The 19,329-nt window shown below is 36.4% G+C and overlaps 1 pseudogene; it reads left to right on the top strand.

The window, feature by feature from the left end:
• Positions 1-5,518: 5,518 nt before the first annotated feature.
• LOC132777162 (pancreatic progenitor cell differentiation and proliferation factor A-like) lies at positions 5,519-5,834 on the top strand (annotated as a pseudogene).
• Positions 5,835-19,329: the final 13,495 nt, after the last annotated feature.

The raw sequence follows: 19,329 nt of genomic DNA, 5'->3' as shown, positions 1-19,329 counted from the left end.
ATGTCCAGTGTGGGAGGAAAGAACCATAGTCTGTTAAACTGGTGTGAAGGGTGCAATTAGCAAGCTTGGAAGCAGCCTAGCCTTTGTTCCCTTTGTTTGTTGCCTGGAGGCATCATTTGTCTGGGACAATCACAGGCTTTCTCAGACAAAGGATGCCTCCACTTGCTTGACTACCATCAGAACCTCTGAAGATGCCAGCCACAGATGGAGGTGACATGTCAGGAGAAAATGCTGTCAAAATATGGCCATACAGCCAGAAACCGCACAACACAGTTATAAACATGCTTTGAAATAGTGGGTGAAGGTTGTAATTATTGGGGAGGGGGAGAATTGTAATGAAAGTGACTACAGTAGTGACCACTATTATTGAGCAATAGCAAGCACAGGAAATTCCTAAAAGAATTAATGAATACTCAGGCAATTTTTATGACATTCATGCAATTGCTAAATGGTCTCCATGACACAGTGAACTGATAATTAGTTGATATGCAAAGGAGACTAACTGATTTATGAAGTGCTTCCTTTCTCTAACAAATTCAATACTAATCAATTGAATTACTTAAACAAGCCCCACTGCAGAATAGACCCAAAAGTCAGCAAATAAACTTGAAACCAAGAAGCCAAGAGTTCTGTTCATACATCAAGGCCTCTTTTAAGTAGAGAAGTTGACAGATTTGCCTGTACAATCCAGAATTATGTGTTACTAAATGGTTGCCTCATTCATGATTTGGGCAATACTTTAGCAATAGCTGTCAATTTTCCCCCACAGTCTTGCCCATTTGAACCATTTGTCAACATTTCATTTTAGGAAATACTACACTGTGCTTTAACATATATACTCACCTTATTGAAAATAATGCTTTAGGGCTATTCAGTTTAGTTGGATCTATTTAAAATTATTTTGAAGCTATATGACACCATATAGTAACTAACTACAGTACGGCTATGACAGATGAAAGCATACTTTAAAAATGCAGCAGAGCTTGAGGAAAAATAAAATAAACTGTGCTCCTGGCTGCTGAACCTATCATTTAACATTGACCAGCCAACTGGCAACTCCTGTCTTTTTCACTCTACTGAGAGAAGTGCTGTATATTAATCAAAGGCTACTCTGAGCCACTTTTTAGTATGACAGAATAGATTTGCTATGAATTTTTTTTAAAAAATTACTATTGTTGACCAGAAGCAACACCTTCAGAAAAAAAGTAGAGGCATTAAAAAAGACACCTTCTGTTCCAGTTAAAATGGTGAATATTTTTCATTAGAGGGATAGAGAAAGTTTGGTTTACAGTTTTGCACTTTTCAAACATTACATGAACTAAACACAATGTCTTTGAAATGTATTCTCTTGCAATTTTTGCTAGGAAGATTTCAGCCTTTAAAAAAGCAGATACAAAATAACTTTCTTGTGGAAAAGGACATAAAGAAACACATGCATACAAACACACACACACACACAAAACACATATATATGTGTGAGAGAGAAAATAAGATAATAATGCATTATATTTCAAAAATGCTTTAGGAAAATGTGTTTGTTAGGAAAAATGCATACAAAGAAAAATATACTTTAAAAAATATTGTTGAGATGAAACATGGCTAAGACTGGAAAAATTGTCAATATTGAAAAAAACCTCCAGGACACTATACAATGATGATATCCTACTGGAATAGGATTTGTTTGTTTTCTTAAATACATTACAACTGTACCCTCGGGTTGCTTCTTATACGATAAACAAAATAAATGGAAAAAAATAGCAGAATCCAGCAAAAATGAGAAGAGACAATCCTCTTTACCAACTTCAGCTATTCGAAAAGTGTATTTAGAAGGCTGAGGATTTTCTTCTCAGTTGGTTTGTTGGTTGGTCTTATTCAGAAAGGACAAGGGAAGAAATTTCCACTGTGGCCACAAGTAGAATATCGGTAGAACTAGAAAAGTCAATGCCAAAACTGACAGATCTATGGATGCCCACATTGTACTTTCTACCATTGAAGAATGATAGCAAGACTACATATTTGATTGCTCTTTCATATCAGAAACTTGTTGTTTCTGAACAATTAGTGGGACACAGTAGGTTTTCTATCTGCAGTGCAAAAGTCGTGTATATTTTGGGTCTTTTGACCTAAGTAGATATTAAGTTAATCTTCACCTGTGCAGTTCTAGAATTCTGAATTCAATTTTTCCAGAAAAGGGAATTCACTTGGATTCCATACCATAAAACAGCACAAGGAAGGATAATAGAATTAGCCCAACTGAAACATTTATTTACTTATTTATTTATTTCATACATTTGTTCCCTGCCCTTCTCACGAGGGGGGGTTGGATTCAATACTAAAGTTGCACAATATTGATCTTTCTTGTGGATGATCCTGATACAGTCATAGAAACTCAAGGACCATCTAGTCCAACCACTTGCAATACACTTAGACAATTTTGTCATGTTCAGAGTAGAATAGCCATCTGATTTTATCTAAATAATTATTAACTATAGAATAGTTGCTCTTTTTAATGATAATCATACTGTTGGTGCAGTAGAACAAATATTACACCTTTTTTCAAGCTGGGCAGGAGTGTTGAGGGAAGTAAAAGAAGAAAACCTACCACCTGACTGGCTTGTTCCTCTGCATTCCTTTCTTCATAGCTGTGGTACCTGCAGCCTTATTCTATTGCCACCACTGCCAACATAGAGTGCATCTACAAAGTAAAATTAATGCAGTTTGACACGACTTAAGTGTCATGACTCAATGCTATGGAATTATAAGAGTTGCAATCTTTCAAGGTCTTCTCTGTCAAGAGGGCTGGTGCTTCATCAAACTACAAATATTGTGATTCCACAGCACTGAGCCAGGGCAGATAACATGAGGTGAAACTGCATTAATTCTATTGTGGAGATGTATCCATAGTTACACCAGCATGGTGTCGGTTTCCATGGTATCTATACTATACCAGCCTATAGTTTCCATTTAACAGGTGATTTTTAAAATTGCACCTGCAGAAATTAAGTGAAATAACACATGTTGAAATAGTGAAGCACATAAAAAACCAAATACATTAAATTTATAGTTCTGAAACTAATAGTTTAAGGCATGGAATCTAAATAAAATACAGTATGTGCAAAACGGAGATCTTGGCAAACATCTGATTTCCTCATGAAATGACCAGATAGGGGTGAACATATCGTACCTACCCTAAAGTAATTCCACTGGCTGCCAGTTAGTTTCTGGGCAAAGTACAAGGTGTTGGGTTTGATCTTTAAAGCCCTACATAGTTTGAGTCCAGGTTACCTAAAGGATCACCTTCTTCCATACAATCTGCCCCACACACTTAGGTTCTCTGGGAAGCAGTTACTCCAATTAGCCAAAACCTGACTGGCAATCACCACACAGAGGACTTTTTCATTGGCCGTTCCATGGCTGTGGAATGATCTGTAGGTAGAACTCCAACAGCTGGATCAGCAATCAGAATTTAAGGTACAAGTGAAGACCTATCTCTTCCGGCAGGCCTACTCAAACAGTGTTAATGGTGAATTTTAAACTTGTATGCCTGGTTTTGTTTTGTGTATTTTGATATGTAATGTATAAAAGAATATTTTAATATGTGTATTTTACAAATTATTATTATTATTATTATTATTATTATTATTATTTAGGTGTTAGCAGTATGATGAGCAAATTTGATCACAATGAATCTTTGAACAACAGAAGTGTACACAGTAAAACTAAATTAAGAGTATCCAAGTATATTCTCCTTTATTGCTATGAACTATGAATTCAATGTGAAGATTAAGGGATAAGGATATTTCTCTGTAAATATGTGGCCATTACAATAATTTGTGGCCATTTTCCTTTTGAGTCTGCAGTTTATCAAAAAATATTGTAATGCTGCCTGTAAGGTGACAAAGAAATTGTTTTCAGAGCAGAATAGTTTCAAAGGATGCAATGCTATTCTCCTTTCTGCAAATTTAAAAAATTTCAAAGATATATCAGAATGACACTGAAGTAGGTCTGTCAGCTGCCAGAACCAGGGTTTTGAAACGCATTCCCAATGTATTTTAGTTGATGGGAAGTCCAGCATTTCTCTTTGAAAAATACTGGATTTTATTCTGAATAATTTGATTTCTTATCCAACCACTTCATAGATATTATGTTGCACAAAGCATGTCTGCTGTATTTTATTCTTCGTGTTTTGAATAATGTCTTGCTTTAAAATCTAATGAGAATATGCTCGTTTCTTCCTACCCCGACCACTCCAAATTTCAAACAGAGATGTATTTCTTTAATCTTTATTGCATTTTTGTACCATGGCATATTTTTGCTTTTATTTTACCCTAAACCATGTGATTCATGGAGATGGCTGCTTTTCAGCTACTTCCCAAAGGGAGCTATTGTCAACCAAATTTTCTGTTAACCTCCTACTGAGAAAATGGATTATGGCATTAAAATAGCCTTCCATATTCTGCCTTTTGTCTCTTTTTTTTCCTGCCCCAGAAATAAAACTCCAAAAAGATACATAGTGATGAAAGTGGAGATGAAATTATTCATGCTACCTGAAATCCCCTGAAAGCTTACAGTGTTCTGCAAAATAATTAAGAATAAATTTCTAAAATAGCACACTGCTGTTGCTGATTAAGCGGAAGCTCTCATTTTGTCTTTGGTCTGTGCCAGATCTATTCTGCTTTCCTTCCTCAGATCTAGGGTAAATTCTATTTTTATTTTTTTTAATTTTAGATTCTCTTTAGTTATTGGAAATACTTCAGTGTGCCTCCCATAGCAAAAAAGAAATAAAGGGTGGAGAACAAAAACAGGAAAAAAGTGGGAGAAGCATTTGCAATCCAAACCATTTCTTTACATTTGTTTAATGATAGTTAAGTTACCTTCCTTTTGCTCTCCCAGCCCTTGTAATTTTACATTACTCTTTTAAGAAAAGACTTTAATGCAGTGAAATAATTCTCGGCTGTTTGCTTCACATCTGGGAGTTATTCAACTAGTAACTGTGCCCATTTTATGAAAATTCAAATTTCATAAAAACATAAGAAAAGAAAAGTGAATCAAACCACTGTTTCCCGATACCTATACACACAAACACCAACATTGTTTGGAACTTCCCATTTACATAAACTTCTTTTTGAGAGTATACTGTATAGTGTCATTAATTTCAAAAATATGAACTACAAAGAATCTAGCAGGCTAAGTATATCTTTATTGAGGCAACCTTCACATGTAGGAGAAACTTTGCTGCACCATTCAATTGAATGTTTTCATGCTTCTTTTTTCCAGAAAGGAAATGATGCCAACAAATTTCTCCCAATTCCCATTCTAAAAAAAATAGATCCCCTGCACTTCATGTTTTCATAAACGTGGAGCATATGCTCAGTATCTCCTTTGCTAATGAACTCTATTGCCTAGCCTCCCTCCCCCTGAGCCAGGTCACCTATGGTCTCAAGCCAATTGGGTTCTGGTGGTTGCAGCACTGAGAAGAAAAGGATTTACACTTGCTGAAAATTGGAGATCAAGAAATATGGCAGCAATCCCATTAAGCAGCTCATTTGTGGCAACCCATGACTATTATTGAAGGCATCTGGGTTACACTTCCAATAACAGCTCCTGTGGAAGTGAAGAATATTCTGGGGAAGTCATGCCATATCATCCTGATCCTGGATGAATTTCTTTCGAAAACTGATCCATCTAATAATGACAACTGTATTGGAATCCCCAGAGAACTCAGGCAGTTAACAGGGGGTGCATGGCACAATCACATGTGGCTTGCTCGGGAAGTGATCAGGAAGTGCCAGGCCAGCAAACCCAACAAGCCCAGCACTAGTCCCATCGCATGAGGAGGCTGATGACCCTTCAGACTTGGAAAGCTAGAAGTCAGCTCTATTTTCCACTTCTCCTCCCTGTAGAGTGGGTATACTCTTTGAGTACCATCTTAGGCATAGATTTTTATAAAAACTAAAATGCCAACTTAAAAATGCAAACACCGGACAAACCTTTAATATACAATTTGTTCTCTTTTTCTTTTTTCTTATTTTGGTCAATGCAGCTATATCTTTTTTCCAATACAACCTTGATAATGTTTTCTTTTTTTTTTGTACATGCCTATAGACAGTAATAAAGTCTGAGCAGCTTTTAAAAATTAGAATGTATTGGCATTCCTTTTTAAACAAATTAAATTTGAAAACTCACAGCTAAACATCCATCTGCTCTTGTACTTAGGTCCATCTAACACAATCCCTTTCTATACTTGCACATATCATCCACTTCTGTCAAAGAGAATAATGTTAAGATCAGCTCCAGTGACTTCTATACATAAGCAGAATGGGGTCTGAATCATTTTGAGCTGAAAAGCAATATTTTCTGTAGCACCAAAGTGAGCTACAAACCAAATCAGTGATAATATATACCCCTAATATCACAGAGCTGTCTCAAATCTTAATTCTTAATGCTTGACAATTTCTCTGTGTTGTTGGTGTTAACTGAAATTCAGTTGTGATCTTATTATGAAAGATCTCAAAAAGTCTTGATTATTAACAGCCCAGCTCAGGTGTTTGAAACTAAGGGCTTTTACTTCCTTGATTTAATCAGTCCACTATAGTGCAGCCTTTCACCTTTCTTTTTGTCCTTCAGTTTATCAATCATGCAACAACCTCTGTTTAGTCATCTTGGCTTCCCATGAGATTTTATGCTTGATTTCCTCTTGGACCCATTTATTGCTCTTTTTATCAATTTATGATATCCAGAGAACTCCTCTTCAGAACCACATTCCAAATGAGTTGATTTTCTTCCTATTAATATTCTTCACTACCCAGCTTTTGCAACCAAATTATAAATTTGGTGGCCCCTCGGCTGTGGAACTCCTTGCCTAGGGATATTAGATCAGCCCCCTCCCTCCTGACCTTTCGTAAGAGAGTGAAAACCTGGCTCTTCGAGCAGGCATTCGGAACCCCGGAATAGACAGTCAAGCTTGAGATGGAGAATGACCCAGGAACGGCCAAGACGATGAAATGGACGAGGATTGGAATGAGAGGATATAGCTCTTTTTAAATTGTCATTGTCTTTTTTGTATAATTGCACTTAACTGTTTTTGCTTTTGTATTGTATTGATGGCATCGAATTGTGCCAATATGTAGACCGCCCTGAGTCGCCTGCGGGCTGATATGGGCGGGATATAAGTGATGTAAATAAATAAATAAATAAATTGGAAATACAGTGGCACGAACCAATCAAACTTTAGTATTCAATGATACCACCCGATTACCGCCCAATATCGCTCTTAAATTCGGACTATAAAATCTTTTCAAGTATCCTGGCAAATAGATTTAAAGAATTTTTAAAAGACTGGATTGGAGACGAACAAAATGGGTTTCTGCCAAATAGGAATATAAAAGAAAATATAAGAACAATTCTAGACATTTTAGAGTACTATGAAACCCATCATCAGAAAGAGGTAGCCCTAGTAACAATAGACGCTGAGAAAGCGTTTGATCACATGAATTGGGATTTTTTTAAATTGTTGTTTAAAGAGATCGATATTGGTTTCCAATTCCAGAACGCAATTGAGGCAATATATGAGGACCAGAAAGCTAAATTAGTGTTAAATGGGAATATAACAGAGGAAATAAAGATTGGGAAAGGCACAAGGCAGGGATGTCCGCTGTCTCCGCTGATTTTTATTTTTGCGCTAGAAATTCTATTAAAGGACATCAGAGAAGATGAAGATTTAAGAGGTCTAAAAATTGAGAAACAAGAATATAAAATCAGGGCTTTTTCTGACAATCCGAGAAGCAATTTAGTAAAATGGATTTAAAAATTAGAGGAGTATGGAGAGGTGGCAGGTCTAAAAATAAATAAAACTAAAACTATGATGCTGACTAAGAATATTCCAAGCAAAAACCAAATGGAGCTACAAGATATATCAGGAATACAAATAGTAAAAAAAATCAAATATTTGGGTATATGGGTGATGGCAAGGAATTTACATCTACTGGAAAATAACTTTTTAACAAAATGGAGAGAAATCAAAAAAGAAATGGAGAACTGGGGAAGACTACGACTATCCTTACTAGGCAGAATAGCCGCAATTAAGATGAACATCTTACCGAAGATGCTATACCTCTTCCAGAACCTCCACATAATAAGAGGCAATAAGTACTTTAAGGATTGGACTAAAGATATCATGAAATTTGTATGGCAAAATAAAAAACCAAGAATCAAACAAATAACAATGATCACCCCGAAGGAAAAAGGAGGTTTCGGTTTACCGGACCTAAAACTGTATCATGAAGCGGCAGCTTTAATGTGGATAAGAGATTGGACCAAACTATCCAAAATCAGAATATTGACGTTAGAGGGTTTTGACCTGAGAAAAGGGTGGCACTCATACCTGTGGTATGATGGAATACAAAAAAGAAAAGAACTTTGGTAATCATTTTATTAGGTCCGTGTTAATAAAGGTTTGGGAGAGATATAAGAAATACATGTTTGTGAAAGCCCCACTCTGGATCTTGCCTCTGGAGGCAAATCATAGAAGAATACTGGGTTAGACTTATTGGCCAACATACAAGGATTTATTGTACAAAAAAGGGGATAATTTTGAACTGAAAGCGCAAGAGGATATCGTGGGTAAACTAAAAAATGTATCATGGTTCCAATATTTGCAGGTCAAAGAAAGTTATAATAAAGATAAAAAAATATGGATTTGGAGATAGTGAGGGAGGAAATTTTTGGGAGAAAATACAAACAGGAGAAAAAAGAATAATCTCGAGAATATACAATAAATTAATAGAATGGACGACGGAGAGGGAGACGATTAAAGATTCGATGATTCGTTGGACTAAAAATATTGGCAGAGCAATTCAATTAAGAGAATGGGAAGAAATCTGGACTAAAAGAATGAAATATACTTACGCATCAGATTTACAGGAGAACTGGTTGAAAATGATACACAGGTGGTATATGACACCGAAAAAATTGGGCATAATGTATAAGAATGTAAGCAAGGAATGCTGGAAATGTAAACTACAGGAGGGATCTTTTTATCATATATGGTGGTCCTGTGAAAAAACAATTACTTTTTGGAAAATGATACACACAGAATGTAAGAAAATACTAAAAGCGGATTTCCTATTGTTACCAGAAATGTACCTACTAGGAATGTTTGAGTTAGATATCTTTAAAGACACCAACAAAGATAAGCTATTTATCTTCTTTGCCACAGCGGCAAGGATGAGATTTGCCAAATTATGGAAACAGGATAAAATTCCATCAAAAATGGACTGGTTAGAAAAAATAATAGATATAAAGGACATGGATGAACTAACATATTGGTTGCACCAACATCATGGACGAGGTATGAAGCCAACAGATTGGACTGACTTACAAGAATACATTGAAAGTAAAGACTGGTTAACTAACTGAAAGAGAGATAGAAATAATACTAAGATGTTCTTTCACTCTCAATAGGAGATTAATAAATGGAAAGAAGGGAAATAGAGTGAAAGAGTGGAGGAAAGATAGCAAAGGTTAAGTAAGAAGAACGGAAGTCACACTAGGGTGTTAATTGTTGGTTTGTATGTATGTATGTTCATATCTTTTCGTTTTGTCTTTTTTGTTGTTGTTGTTGTTCATGCAACAGGTGGAGGTTTTGTTTCTACTTTGGTTTGTATTATTTTGTGAAAATCAATAAAAATTATTTTTAAAAAAGTATTCAATGATATATGCTTAAACTTCAGAATCTTGTCTATTTCCTTCATAACTGCCCTTCCAAGTACTAGGTTGTATCTATACTGTAGAATGCAGCTTGTTACCACTTTAATGCTATGGTACCATGAGAATGGTGATGTTACAAAGTCTTTAGCCTACTCTGCCAAAGAGAGCTGGTGCTTCACCAGGCTACAACTCCCAGGATTCCATAGTGTTGCACCAAGGCAGTTAAAGCAACACCGACTGCATTAATTCTACAGTGTAAATACATCCCTAATTGCCTTCTTATTTCTTGATTTTCGGTTCCATCCTAATTAATGGTTGAGCCAAAGTATGGAGAATCTTTTACTTGTTTGTATCTTAGCTGATTTATTATAAACTGAACCTTTGGCCCCCACATATCTATAGATGCAACAATGCATGTGGATTGTGCTTGAACTTTAAATTCTAAGCATGTGATTTTTAAATGGTTCAAAAGTCATTACAAAACGGGGGGGGGGGGTGGCATTTCATTTCTAAAGTGTTTCTAAAGTATAGTTAATGAAAACTTCATTACTATAATGAAAGTAACAAAATTTCGTTACTATTTCATTATACTAATTATGCATAATTACAATAATTGGGGAAATTTCAAGAACTCCTTTCTCCCTTGTTTTTACAGCTATTGGGGTGAAATGTACTACAAAGGTAAAACACATTTACCACTCCTAGCTCACAAAATTTCAGAACATTTTACTTATCACTTTTCAAAGTTGTTATAAACATTTTTTAATAATAAAGAAAATATGTTCCTAGTTTGAACATGTTATTTGATGTTTAATTGTGTAGTCCTTAATTTGAAAGTAGTAGTTCTACTCCAGGAACTTTGTTTTTGCCCCAAAAACTTTTTAAATGGGTGGATAATGATGTTAAGTTGGTGGACTGGATACTATATGCTATAACACGATGTCCCTCATGCAAAGACAAAGTTTTTGCAGTTTAATAAATTTTCACCATGTTTTTTTTATGAAGGAACCAGTTAGGATAAAACCAGGAAAAAATAATAGTGTAGAAATTTATTGGAACTCTGGCTGGCTATGGAGGGGCAAATCTCTCTGATGCTGAGCAGTGCATTGCATTTTGGGACATGTAGTTAGGGCAGGGCCTTTTGAATTCTCTGCTTCCTTTCCCCCCTCCTAATGGCAAGACTTCATTAATTTACAGAAGAAAGGCAAGGCACTAAGGCAGCCTTTTCAGCTTTGCTTTCAGCTTTGCTTCCTTGCACAGAATACGAAACTGACTTTGAGAGCCTTATGAGATTTACAAAACGAAAACGAAAAAGTATTGGGTATGTTTCAACTATTAAATTTTTCATGCAGGCCGTGCCCACATATCAGATATTGCCTCATAACTACAAATTTAACAAATTTCATACGAGGAAAAGCAAAAAATGCTCATCTCTATTAAATACAGCACCAAAATTTCCCAATTTTTTTAGGCTGTCCTCGTGTTTTGAAATAATATCTATATAGAATTACCAGCTTCATGAGTGGGCCTGATGTACACTGACTGGTCTTGAGGGGCAGATAATTTCCATCAGATTATTCTATGTCCATCTCCATTTTTGAACTTCTGCTACCTAAAGACAATGTTGAATAGGTGCTTGCTGAGGGGAAAACTGAGGATGATCAGCTGTGAGTCCATGGAGAAGAGGATCAACAGTCTTTGTCTGACTAAATCAGTGTTTCTCAACTTGTGGATCCCCAGGTGCTTTGGACTCAATTCCCAAAAATCCCAGTCAGTTTACCAGCTTTTATGATTTCTGGGAGTTGAAGGCCAAATCATCTGGAGACCCACAGGCTGAGAACTACTGGTGTAAATGAGAGGAGAAAAGAAATGGAGAGGGTGGGGAGATCCAGATGAGAAGTTGAATGTATGTATGGCAACCAAGATTTGTAAATATTTATAAACCAAGAAACAGGTAATTCAAAAGAATAGATATATCTTTCATGTTAAAGGCAAGAATGAATAATTTACCATTTTTCTCTTCACTGCAAAAGAGTTCCTAAAACTGCAAAAACACACAGAAAGCATTATTTCCACAGAATCATGCATATTCTCAATCATTCACATAGCATTCTCCTATAATAGGATGCATGTTTGTGTGGTGGGTATTTTTAACCTATATGGATTCATCAGTAAAGCTGACACTTCTGGGTTGAAACCTCACTGTGGAATTCAGTAAGACCTTGAAACCTTAGCAGAAAACCACAGCTGAAACAACATTTATCATAGCGTTGTAGGAGTTTGAAAAAGGATAAGGGACTGACATTCAAAGCTGCATGCACACAATAATTTAGCTAAACTATGGGTCTAATTACTGTGATTGCACAAGAAAATTGGATAATTGAGTGTCCAAATGATTACTACATATCTAATTACTGTGTTCTTTGTGCAGCCTCTTAATTTGCATGAACATTTTTATTGTTGTTATTAGTATAAAATCATAAAAACAGATGTTCTGCATGTTAGTAGAGTAGCCTTCCTCTACCCTCCACCGTCCATACTCACTACTGACCAGTAAGATCACATTGCCAACCAGGCATACAGACAGGCAAATGAAATAATGTTATGAAAGGTAACCCAGTTATGATATTCCATCCATTTTCTTCATAATCATTGTAATGATTTGTTTCTGCTGACGCTAGAAATGCAGCAAATAAGACTGCTAAATGTTAGCACTTGGCCCGGGGCAAAATGCACAATCAAGCCTTGTCCCTAGATTTTCTAGCCAACTAGGTGTTACTACTTGCTTTAAACAATGAAGTGATTTAAATTTAATTTAGCATAAGAAAGATTGAAAATAAATGGTGAAAAGAATCAGAGTGGAACAGTTAAGACTGTTATTAAAAATACAAGTTCATAAAATAAATTGAAATTTGACATTTTTAGTATAGTATCTGCAGAGGATAAACTCTCTGCCTGATCAGTTTCTTAAACCTAAAGATAAGTCTTAACACCATTAAAAAACATGACTTCCAGGTTCAGTACTGTACTATAGAACTACATTGAAGGACTTCAACATTCCAAGAGAGGTGTCTTCTGTATGGATTTACTAGTCCTCCAACACAACTGCATAGCAATGTCAAGAGAAATAATAATAATAATAATAATAATAATAATAATAATAATACCAATAACAACAACTTTTTTTATACCCTGCCCCCTGAAGGGAATTAGCTAGAGGATCTAGGAAATTCCTAGGGAGAGCATTTCCCCCCTGAGCATGAAACTGCAAATATGGTTTCTGAAGTTATGAGGTTCTTTACATTACAAAACTACTTACGTCGGTTCCAACAGTCTAAGAATAACATTAGTGAAGATGCAAAAAGGTTTCTTCTCAGTGGTTGTTTCCATGCTGTGAAACTCCCTTCCAAGGGATATCCTTCCCTTTGCTTTCCTTCCTTAGTAGAGAAATACATGCACATGAGCTTTTAGCAGTTGATTATCTGGTGCAAACCATTTTTCATAAGCAGTATAGTTCTTTATGACTGAATTTACTTTGGTATTTTTTAAAAAAATATTTTAAAAGCAACTTTTATTTAATACTAAACAATATGCAGATGTGAAATGAAATGTGAACCAGGCCAGGAAAGCTTTACAGATGTAAACAAAAATATTTGAAGTTTCTATAGACGACTTCAAAGTTAAAGCATCCAGGAATATTTTTTTTCTTCTGAAAGCCTTCACTTTTCTTCTTCTTCTTCTTTTTTTTTAAAAAAAATAATTTAAAAGAGGATCTCAGTATTAAAAAGGGCAACAAAATCATCAAAGGTCGGAAATGATGGGGAAAATATATCAATATTTGTTGATCCTGAAAACAGAAGAACAAGTGAAAGAATGTGTGATTAAATGGGCCAGGAATTGTGGAAGAAATGTGCAAATGAAGCATTAGAAAAGGGTGTGGACACGGGTTGAAATTTGTATTGTGCAATAACCTTAAGGAGATTCTCTATAAAATGTTGCACCATTGATAAATAACTCCAGAAAAACTATAAAGAAGTTTCAAATGAGTGTTGGAAATGTATGCAACAATTAGGGACATTTTATCATATATGGTACACTTGTGAGAAGTCAAAAATACCTCAAATTCATATTTTGATCACATAAATTTTTATTGGGATTTTTGGATGATCAATTTGTCAGGAATTATGGAAAAATGTTTCCATACATTATCATTACAGCAAGAGTGGTGTGTGTGTGTGTGCGTGTGTGTGTGTGTGTATGTGTGAGCAGAAACAGAAAACTCTAAAAATCCTTATGGTTGAAGAATGCTTCTTAAAATTAAGCAGATTAGCAGAAATGGCAAAATTTCCTAGATAGATTAGGGAGATATTTATATAAGATTAAATACCTCTAATAGACTTTATGACTTCTTTTAGAATCATTCTTCAATTATGTCCTCTTCAAAACCTACAATTATTACATCTGAAGAGAATCTGAAGAGAAGGTAGGAAGTTATCTATTAGGCCTGGGTAACAACGGAAAAATTTGTTTCTAAAATCGATTTGTATTTGGGGTTTTTTTTTGTTTTGATATTTAAAATAATTACAAAATTTTCCTTTTAAGAAGTTCGATATTTACGAAATTTCGTAAATGGTAAAAAATCAACGAATCGATTTCCGAAACAATAACGAATCGATTCGTTAATGGCAGACGCGACCGCGAAATACGCTAAAAAACCTCCAAAACCTTCTGAAGCTTCCCTCTCCCTCTGTTGTTGACTGTTGGTGTGATATTATAATTTTTTTTCACTAATTACACCATAAAACTGGCCCAGACATGTGGAAATAATAATGAAACGACCTCAAAACAATAACGAAACGAATAAAATATCGAAATACGAAGCATTTACAAAACGTTTTTGAAAATTCGTTTTTTTAATAATTGCTCTAGAATGGTTCGTTATCGTTTTGTAATTGAAAAAAATAACGAATTATTAACGAATTACGAATTAACGAAACGAAACCGCCCAGCCCTATCATCTATCTTTAATATGTTATTGATTTGTTTTCTGTTTTCTCTTTTTTGTTCTGCTGTTTGTTGATGTAACTCTTACATTGTGTAGAAAACCTTAATAATAGACTTTAAACCAAATGAAAAAGCAGTGATTGTAAATTTCTATGGAAACTGATCATGTTTGTTTGTAAAGTTTGTCAATATATAATTTCTTGAAATGTTCAACCTTTGTTAGATCTTTTATCCATTAGATCACAAGTGGTGAAAAAAATGTTTTTTCAGTAATCAAATCTTTTAGCAGTCTAGTGAGTGCAAAAAAACCCCCCTTCAATTGCCATTTGTTAATTTCCAAGAAACAGGTAATTCAAAAGAATAAGTGTAAGTTTGAATATCAAAAAACTTTCCAAAATCAAATGCACTTGGATTATACATTATTTCCAATAATTTGCTTATTTGGAAAGGTCTTTCTTGAATAGATGCGGTGGTGTCCAATATACCCAAAAGAACAATTTATGCTGTATTATTGGACATGATAGCCACATCTGCACTGCCATGTACAATCCAGATTATCTGCTTTGATCTGGATAATAAAACAGTGTAGAGAAATATAATTCAGTTCAAAGTAGATGATTTTATATGGCAGTGTAGATGGTGGCCAGTCCAGCAAAATTGATGGCAGAAGGTCATTGCTTCAGTGCTGGTGGTCTTCGCTTCTTCCAGCACACTGACATTTGTTTGCCTGTCTTCCCAAGACAGTTTTAAATTGGTCCTTACAGTTGGTCCTTACAGTTTAAGTTGGTCCTTACAATTAAATGCTCCTTTGGAAACAGAACATTTCATTTCAATGGCTTATAAATTTAGTCTTTGTAACAAACCATTTCCTTTGACAAGTATTAAAGAAATGAAACTATTGCAGAAGCAAAAAGGGATACTGACTTTGAAGTGGCAATTGTAGACTACATCAGATTTAGTATCAACTAGATTAGTAGAGCCAATGAAGTTGATAAAATTTACAAAGAGGTTATTAGTAAATCCTATTTCCAATGTCTGTTTGAATTGAAACTGGATTTAGCATTCTGGAACTAAACCTTCTGCCTGAGAGTGTATATACACTATATAATTAATATAGCTTCACATCATTTTAACTGCCATAGCTCAATGCTATGGAATCATGGGAAATGTAGTTTTACAAGGTCTTTGGCCTTCTCCCCCAAATAGTGCTGGTGCCTTACCCAGTTCCAACTTCTGTGATTCCACAACATTAAGCCATGACAATTAAAGTGGTATCAAACTGCATTAATTCTACAGTGTAGATGCAGTCATAGACGTATGTCTCTAATGAAAGCTAAAGGTTCCAAGAGAATCAGGAAAAATGACTGGAATTGTATTTGTTTTTCTATGGAACCATACCGCCCACTTGGCAAAACACTGGTCATTTCTGCATAAGCGGCATTAATTTTGACAGCAAAATCTGCAATGTATATAACCATTTTATTTCACTAATAGCCAAATATGACTGCTTTTCAAATCTGGGGTCTTGGTAGTGGGTCCATAGGTGATTGTAGAAACCTATTCTTGATCTTCATGTTCTTTTGCAAGGATTTCCAGGTGGGGGGTGGTCCCAACAAGGGTTGGCATGGTGCACCTTCCTCTTGACATGTTTCTCTCTTTCACTTTCCATTCATGCCTCTTCGAATTCAACAGCATTGTTGGTAACAGCTGACCTCCAGTTAAAACACTTAAGGGCCAAGGCTTTGCAGTTCTCAGTGTCTATGCCACAGTTTTTAAGGTTAGCTTTAAGCCTATCTAAATCTCTTTTCCTGTCCACAAATATTGCATTTTCCATTCTTGACATGGGAGTATAGTAACTGCTTTGGGAGATAGTGATTGGACATTCAGACAAAGTAGCCAGTCCAGTAAAGTTGATGGCAAAAAATCATTGCTTCAGTGTTGGTTGTCCTTGCTTCATCCAGCACACTTACATTTGTCTGCCTGTCTTCCCAAGAGACTTGCAGGATTTTTCAGAGGCAACACTGATGGATCCGTTCTAGAAGTTGAATGTGATGTCTGTAGATAGTCCGTGTTTCACAGATATGTAACAGGGTTGGGAGGACAATAGCTTTTAAAACAAGCGTCTTGGTATCTTATGAATGTCCTGGTCCTCAAACACACACACTAATAATAATAATAATAATAATAATAATAATAATAATAATACTTTATTTGTACCCCACTACCATCTCCCCATGGGACTCGGTGCGGCTTAGATGAGGCTGAGCCCAAAATACATCAAACAACATCAATAACACAACATTAATAAACAATCAATAAAATGTTGTTCTTGTTCATTCGTTCAGTCGTCTCCGACTCTTTGTGACCTCATGGAACAGTCCACGCCAGAGCTCCCTGTTGGCCGTCACCACCCCCAGCTCCTTCAAGGTCAGTCCAGTCACTTCAAGGATGCCATCCATCCATCTTGCCCTTGGTCGGCCCCTCTTCCTTTTGCCTTCCACTTTCCCCAGCATAATTGTCTTCTCTAGGCTTTGCTGTCTCCTCATGATGTGTCCAAAGTACTTCAGCTTTGTCTGCAGGATCCTTCCCTCCAATGAGCAGTCAGGCTTTATTTCCTGGAGGATGGACTGGTTGGATCTTCTCGCAGTCCAAGGCACTCTCAGAACTTTCCTCCAACACCACAGCTCAAAAGCATCGATCTTTCTTCGCTCAGCCTTCCCTAAGGTCCAGCTCTCACATCCGTAGGTGACTACAGGGAATACCATGGCTTTGACTAGGCGGATCTTTGTTGCCAGTCTGATGTCTCTACTCTTTACTATTTTATCGAGACTGGACATTGCTCTCCTCCCAAGAAGTAAGCATTTTCTGATTTCCTGGCCACAGTCTGCGTCTGCAGTAATCTTTGCACCTAGAAATACAAAGTCTGTCACAGCCTCCACATTTTCTCCCTCTATTTTCCAGTTGTCAATCATTCTTGTTGCCATAATCTTGGTTTTTTTTATGTTTAGCTGCAACCCGGCTTTTGCGCTTTCTTCTTTCACCTTGATTAGAAGGCTCTTCAGCTCCTCCTCGCTTTCGGCCATCAGAGTGGTGTCATCTGCATATCTGAGGTTGTTAATGTTTCTTCCAGCAATTTTTACCCCAGCTTTGCATTCATCAAGCCCTGCACATCCTCGCATGATGTGTTCTGCATACAAGTTAAAAAGGTTGGGTGAGAGTATGCAGCCTTGCCGTACGCCTTTCCCAACCTTGAACCAGTCTGTTGTTCTGTGGTCAGTTCTGACTGTTGCTACTTGGTCCTTGTACAGATTCCTCAGGAGAGAGACAAGGTGGCTTAGGATGCCCATCCCACCAAGAACTTGCCACAATTTATTATGATCCACACAGTCAAAGGCTTTAGAATAGTCAATGAAGCAAAAATAGATGTTTTTCTGAAACTTCCTGCCTTTCTCCATTATCCAGCGGATATTGGCAATCTGGTCTCTCGTTCCTCTGCCTTTTCTAAACCCAGCTTGAACATCTGGCAACTCTTGCTCCATGTATTGCTGGAGTCTTCCTTGCAGGATCTTGAGCATTACCTTACTGGCATGAGAAATAAGGGCCACTGTACGGAAGTTGGAGCAGTCTTTCGCATTTCCCTTTTTTGGTATGGGGATATAAGTTGATTTTTTCCAGTCTGATGGCCATTCTTGTGTTTTCCATATTTGCTGGCATATGGCATGCATCACCTTGACAGCATCATCTTTTAAGATTTTAAACAGTTCAGCTGGGATCCCGTTGTCTCCTGCTGCCTTGTTGTTAGTAATGCTTCTTAAGGCCCATTCAACCTCACTCCTCAGGATGTCTGGTTCTAATTCATTCACCACACCGTCAAAGCTATCCTCAATATTATTATCCTTCCTATACAGATCTTCCGTATAGTCTCGCCACCTTCTCTTGATCTCTTCAGCTTCTGTTAGGTCCCTGCCATCTTTGTTTCTTATCATACCAATTTTTGCCTGAAATTTACCTCCAATGTTTCTAATTTTCTGGAAGAGGTCTCTTGTCCTTCCTATTCTGTTGTCTTCTTCCACTTCCATGCATTGCTTATTTAAAAATAGTTCCTTATCTCTTCTGGCTAACCTATGGAATTGCGCATTTAACTGGGCATATCTCCCCTTTTCACTGTTTCCTTTTGCTTTCCTCCTTTCTTGGGCTACTTCCAGTGTCTCAGCAGACAACCATTTTGCCTTCTTGGTTTGCTTTTTCTTTGGGACGTACTTTGTTGCCGCCTCTTGAACAATGTTGCGGACTTCTGTCCATAGTTCTTCTGGGACTCTGTTTACTACATCTAGTCCTTCAAATCTGTTCTTCACTTCCACTGTATATTCGCTAGGAATGTTAGTGAGATCATATCTAACTGGTCTGTGTATTTTCCCTGATCTCTTTAGTTTTATTTTAAATTGTGCAATAAGAAGTTCGTGATCTGAGCTACAGTCAGTCCCAGGTCTTGTTTTCACCGACTGGATGGATGTCCACCACCTTTGGCTGCAAAGGATGTAGTCAGTCTGATTTCGGTGCTGACTATCTGGTGAAGTCCATGTATAAAGCCGTCTTTTAGGTTGTTGGAAGAGAGTG

The sequence above is a fragment of the Anolis sagrei genome, chromosome 5 (genome assembly GCF_037176765.1).
Source record: "Anolis sagrei isolate rAnoSag1 chromosome 5, rAnoSag1.mat, whole genome shotgun sequence".
Taxonomy (NCBI): domain Eukaryota; kingdom Metazoa; phylum Chordata; class Lepidosauria; order Squamata; family Dactyloidae; genus Anolis; species Anolis sagrei.
The sequence above is the reverse complement of the archived record's forward strand: the minus strand, read 5'-3'. Positions and strand labels throughout refer to the sequence as shown.